At 37.4% G+C, this 6741-nt stretch overlaps 1 non-coding gene across 1 annotated transcript; it reads left to right on the top strand.

The window, feature by feature from the left end:
- The first annotated feature begins 5450 nt into the window (after window positions 1–5450).
- On the top strand, window positions 5451–5523 carry Trnat-ugu. The gene has a single exon. It is a non-coding gene; the product is annotated as a tRNA-Thr (tRNA).
- The last annotated feature ends 1218 nt before the right edge of the window (window positions 5524–6741 follow it).

Below are 6741 nucleotides of genomic sequence, written 5' to 3' on the forward strand. Positions count from 1 at the left end.
TGCTAACAGCTTCCTCATTAGAAATATAAATGTCATTAACAAGGTTACATGATTCTGGTTCTGGATTCACAACAAATATTTCTGAGTAACAATTTTGGCAGAGGGAATTTCCAGGAATCACATTACGTTTCACTTGGGAAGCTGTTTCACTCTCACATAACAAGGACAAATGTTCAAGTTTTATTTCCCTCAAACCTTTAGTAATAGGCTTTTTATGAACTTTATGTGGATCACAGCACTTTCTTCCAAATATGTGGTTGTACTTAACAATATATTTCTCCTCATGATACTCACACACTCATGTTCCAGAAGAACTTAGTCTAAATTTAAACAAAGTTTGTCTAACTTCATCAAAGTCACTGACTTTTTCAAGTTTTTTGAAACTGAACCATATACTGTTGTGTGACACACTTCACTTGCTATATGACCAACAGAGCACTGTTCATCCATGTTATTGCATACCAGTTAATCTCACAAAATTAATTACAAATTACACACAGAACAAAGCACATAACACATTTGACACACTAAGTATATACATCCACATTAACAGAAGTTTCAGAACAGGCTGGCTACAACAATGCCACACCCAGCAATAATGTACTTTTGTACTGACAATAAACCTAAATGTAAATGGGCATTTTTATTACCATAGAACAAAAGCAAAAGCTCATGTTGTTTAATGTTGCATTATTAAAAATAAATAAACTAAATGAATATTGGGTGATAGTGTTAAATAAATATATGTCACAAATATTATTACAATGAAACAATAAACCATTTAAATAGGCAACAGCCATAAGGTCAGTTGTAGAGTAATGTGAATTATTTCTTCATTTTCAAAAATTCGTATCTTTGTTCACAGGCCTATATCAATGTTGAAATTTTTACAGTATGTTGCTATCATATAGGTGTACAAACTATGCAAAAACCATATTTTTATATTCAGCTCCATGTGTGATAACTAACCCCAAACTTTACAAAAAAATGAAAATTTTCAAACTCCAAAAATTCATAAAAAATTAAGCAAACATTTGTAAGTGTTGTTGCTCTATATGAGGCTAGTAGTATATGATATCTAACTATAGGAAAAAGATAGACTCTCATAAATCACTCCTTGCTTGTTATTTTTGGGCCTAAGAAGTGGATTTTTTGAAAATTTGGATACCAAATTTTGAAGGTCATTTTGACTAGTTATTTTTGAATCTAGGCTACTTTGTGTAATAGACAATGTTGACGACGATACTTTTCTAAAAATAATCATGCCAATTGCCAGGTTTTAACTTAACCCAGTGCAGAGATATTCAAATTTTCGCTAATGTCTCCAGACTGAATAATCGTCGCGCACCTACAAATAAAAATATCCGCCATCCAGTAAAGGTGCAAGATAAATTATTTTTTAAAAACTGTTTTGAACTTCTCAAATATAGGACAATCACATATAAAAAAAATTAAAATATTTAAAAATGGTCAAGCAACCATCACTGGACCACTACTTATGGATTGACCCATCTATCTTTCTTAATTGCTTCTATTATTTCTGAGAATGGTGACAGCACAGAAATGAGCCGGTAATTTTCTGTGTCTTCTGCCTTACCTTTCATAAGCAGAGGTACAACGCTTGCCTCTTAACTGCTCTGGAAATGTCCCTGATGTGAAGGATTGCCGGCTGGGGTGGCCAAGCGGTTAAAGGCGCTACAGTCTGGAACCGCGAGACCGCTACGGTCGCAGGTTCGAATCCTGCCTCGGGCATGGATGTGTGTGATGTCCTTAGGTTAGTTAGGTTTAAGTAGTTCCGAGTTCTAGGGGACTGATGACCTTAGAAGTTAAGTCCCATAGTGCTCAGAGCCATTTTGTGAAGGATTCATTTATTGTATTTGTTAAGGGGCCTTGTTTAATTCTTATCTATTGTTTCAGTACACACATTGGTACTTCATCGATTCTGTATCGAGCGTGTCTGCGTTTCGGGAAATCTCCAGCCTATCCGAACGGGAGTAATGTTTACTAAGTTGTACCCTTCAGAACTCTTCAAAATAAATTTGTACCTCAACAGCCAAAGCTTCGCTGTAAATGATAGAGGACGCCTATATTAACCTATTGAACACAATGAAAACGTTTACCTCAGCAGAAATAGTTTAATCTGCGAATATAAGACGACCCAGTATTTTTCGAATGACGAATTTCGGAAAAATCCTCGTCTTATAATTGGGTAAATACGGCAATATGATACATCTAACTTGTCTTGCCCATGCGTTACAACGCGTTGCTGAAGTTATTCGTGCAAATTTTCATCTTGTTGGCAAGTTTACGTCTGCTGTGAAGGTGTTTATTAAAGCACCTTATGGAAAACAAGCCTTCAGGGAAGCAGCACGTGCCATTCTCGTGTCACCAAAAACCATCATAACGCGTTGGGGCACACGATTGTCTGCGGTGATTTACTACACCGAACACGTAGAAACTGTTACGAGCGTCGTTTCTACATTTGATCCTGAAAGTGCAGTCTCAACTGAAACTGTCCAAAATATTCTGAACACCCCAGAGACAGTAGGTAATCTTGCGTATGTATCGCTCATTTTTCTCGTCTCCCGGCGGCAATTGTTATGGAGACAAGCAGTTCTACTCTGTGTTTCATTGTATTCAAAACCACAGTCTCTAAATTTGATTCTGTCCCTATCAGATTTGGTGAAATATTGAAGGTTCGGTTCAGTTGTTTGAGGGATGAGACCAAACAGCGAGGTCATCGGTCTCATCGGATTAGGGAAGGAAGACGGCCGTGCCCTTTCAAAGGAACCATCCCGGCGTTTGCCTGGAGCGATTTAGGGAAATCACGGAAAACCTAAATCGGGATGGCGGGACGCGGGATTGAACCGTAGTCCTCCAGAATGAGAGTCCAGTGTAAATATTGAAGGAAAAAGTTCAGTGCATACTTCCAAAGAATCAGGAATACGAACAAATTTATGAAAAAAACCTGATGAAATTTTAACCAGTAAACGCAGTGACCTTCAGAGCGACACGTTGGTAACAGCGGAGCAAGTAGTCCGCTGTTATACGAGCATGATTAAGTTCCTGTAAAGTAAAGAGAAGGTTCTCCAGCTGTAAGCACCTTTTGCAGACAACAGGAGGCGGCTTACTTTCGAATGCTTGTAGTAATTGTAAATTGTAACAGAAGTAAAGTGGAAAACTAATTGTGAGTACAATAGCTTTCAGTTAATTAAGATAAATGTCTAGTCTTCTTGCATGTTTTGTGAACGTCTCTTTGTGAATCTTTCAGAGGTATTTACGTTATATCCTTTTTTGTGCTGAAACGATGTCAGTTCAGTTTCTATATTATTTTATGCGAACAGTTTACGGTCAAATTTTAAATTTTTTGGTGACTAAATGCCTACATATTTAAGGAATTATTACTGCATGAAAATCCTGTCCCTAGTGATAATAAGATATCAAAATCGTAAGCGGAAACAAACGATAAAAAAACATACCAAACTTACATTCTAAAAAGCTGTTTCTCACCTAACAGTTCGAGAGTAATGAGAAACACCGTAATATAGCTAGTAAACCTGAAAACATAATTATAAGACATCTATTATACACGCGCAACAAACCACTAAGGATGCTTCAAAAATGAAAGGAAGCGGAAAGGGTATAGCGTGAAAATAAACAGATTGTTCTTTAGTTACGTAGATCAGTGGTTCTCAATCATTCTAAAACCACTATCCCGGAGTGTAACCGGTATTAGCTAGTAAACCTCTCCCCTCCACCTCCGCCCCTTCCCTACTGCACGCGCGCACACACACACACACACACGCACACACACACACACACACACACACACACACACACACACACACACACACACCCCATCTTCGTCTAACTAAACTTTAGAATGAAAAATAATTTTCTTTGAACATTTCCATTCGTAAATTCACGAAAGATTGATGATATGTAGCATTTGCAAGTATTTTATTAAACCACGAACTACGAGTCAAAGGGACAATTGGTACTGCTTATTTCTACGAACTTTTTTTTTTAGAATGGCGAAGCAATTCTCAGTGCATCAGGAATGCTACCTACAACTCGTTAAAAAGACATAATTATCCACATTGAGGGTAGACATTTGCCACTAAACATACTTCATCTGCACCACTGCTCTGCCAAGCGAGACTTGCTTCACTCCTATTCCACACACCATTTAACACTGACCAAGTTAGGATTTGTGCACTATCCTTACTGTTTGGTAGCTTGAAGTGAGAAGTCCAGCAATTAAGTGATTTGCAATGGTTCGTGTCTGACCACTGTAACTAATAATAATAATAATAATAATAATAATAATAATAATAATGTGTAGGTCCTACAGCAATTTAGTTGCCATTACGTAGTTCCTGTTGTACTGTGCTGTTCCGAAGTGAGTAACGAAGCAATTTCTGCTCCACTGTGTGAATCACCTGCAACTCTTCCACTCCTCCCCCCATCACCTCCTCAATGGGACGGAATCTGTGTACACTATTTGCCTTCGTCTAGAGTAAATCTCATGAAAGTGGGAGAACGTTCTTCCCCGCTTTACCTAGCTGGGTGTGGGAAACAGAGTAGAAGCCACATCCAGGCCGCCCGTCTCATCAGCTCTCGTCGTTAATGCGTGGGCGTATTCGATCTTGGGCAGTCATACTTTTAGAGTAAATCCTTGCGTTAGTGCATGCTCGGTTGGTAATTGTATCCCTGCAGCAGTGGTGCGATCGTTATAGAATGTACAATAACCTTTTTTTTTTGTAGGAAACTTCAAAAACTGATTACTTATTTAAAACAACATTGGTGGAAAGTGCTTAGAGTTAACATGAGAAACTATCTTCAAATGACACCCAAATTAATTTTTAAAAAGCCACCTCGTCAAAGCGATGTGAGAAGCGCAGCGCATAGCTTCGTCACATACAGGTATTAGATACCAGAAGGCTACAAACTAAGCCTGCTGTGAAAGGTAATTTATTTATGTATTATGTACGTAGGATGCTCGACGGTTAGACTATTAGCTTCTGTAAATGCTAAGTAAAGTAACGTACTGTGACAATAATCCTCCTACAACAGTTCCAAAAATTTTAGAAAATGATGGAAACTGAAAAATGTTCTTTTTACCGTTCATTTCTTCACAGATGTATACTTTGCACACGATATCTGCAGAAGTATTACATTTAGTAAAAGTTTAATAGTAAACTAACCCCTCATCGGTGTGCGCTACATTTTCTGCACCAAATATGATTTCTGAAGCGAAAACAGGTTGCCAATAGGTAATTAATTCTTCGTTAATTCCGAAATGACAGAGCCGCCGGTAGTAAAACAATTTGCGAATGTTTATTGAAAGATAATTATTAATAAACTAATCGAAATAAGGTAGTGTAGAAATGACGAAGAGAAACAAGGCAGTAGGTAAATATCAAAGTTGACACGCTTGTTCCATCGAAGCCTCCATAGCTCAGCGGTTAGAGCACTGGTCTTGTAAACCAGGGGTCGGGAGTTCGATTCTCCCTGGGGGCTAACATTTTTAATTTGCATATTTGGTTAGGCATGTCGTCTAATTATTAGTTCTTTCGCCAAAATTACATTCACTGACATTAACTGGTGAGAAATAGGAAATCTCTCATAAAACGAATTACGTACTACCGTGGAATCGTCCAAACAGTTACTCATTTTCTAAGTTTACAGATATACACCACAAAAACATAACCACATACATGCACACAAAACTTGTATGCTGTGTGCTTCTGTGTCATATAATGTAAACAAAACTTTGTCTTAATTCCTTGGCTATCAAACAGTGCGTTAGCAATGTCGCCTACCACTGTTCCAGTATGAATTGCAGTGTTAAAACTACAATTGCTAGTCTAATTTCATACTGAGAAGCTGAAAAAAAAAAACTCGAAATATATAAGAGGAGTTAAAGCAGAAAAAGTGACATGGGATAATGCACACGACGCCAAATTTCTCCCATTGATATCGGAATACTAATGTGGGTCTGTGCTACATAATTTTATAGAAGTATCGTTTAAGAGTAATACAATATCCCCGATTCTGAGTCTTGAACTACTTCGGCGATGCCGGAGTAGCAAGTTAGACCGCTTGATTTTCGTTAACTTATTTTTGTCTTTTTTTATCATAGCGTGAGTTGGGTATTAAATTTTGGAATGTGGTTGTATCGCGAGTAAGTATAAGTGCTTGTAAATGGTCGTCCGATGCTAGCAATCGCTACTTCAGTTATTGTCGCAAATTCTATACATTCTTTGCGTCTAGCTTGGTGTGATTATGCGAATTTAACTTAGCGTTATGTTTACGTACAGGCACGTATTTTCAAAATTAGTAGTATATCAATATTTTATTTTTAACTTCTGTCGTTTAAAAATTTTGTTTCGGTTGCAATAATTATCGTTTGTTGAAGTAGTGTTTAAATCTGGATTAATACCGAAGTAAAGCTCGCGTATTAGTGTGACGTCAGAGGAGAATAAATTATTGAAGAATAGCGGTTTCTTTTTAATCGGTTTACTACTGAGAATATAGCGGTATAAAGTAATACTCTCCTCATCACTCCTTTGCGTAAAATTTTGCTTGGTGACAAATTATTTAATGACGATATACAGTACAATATTTGAAGTGTATTGCAGAATTCGACAAAAGTTTATGCCTTAATAATGAGCAACTTTTCGATTGAAGTCCCCTCGTTTGGTTAGGGACCAAGAAGAAACGTTTTACGTCAGTAGA

The sequence above is a fragment of the Schistocerca americana genome, unplaced genomic scaffold, assembly GCF_021461395.2.
Source record: "Schistocerca americana isolate TAMUIC-IGC-003095 unplaced genomic scaffold, iqSchAmer2.1 HiC_scaffold_15, whole genome shotgun sequence".
Lineage (NCBI taxonomy): Eukaryota > Metazoa > Arthropoda > Insecta > Orthoptera > Acrididae > Schistocerca > Schistocerca americana.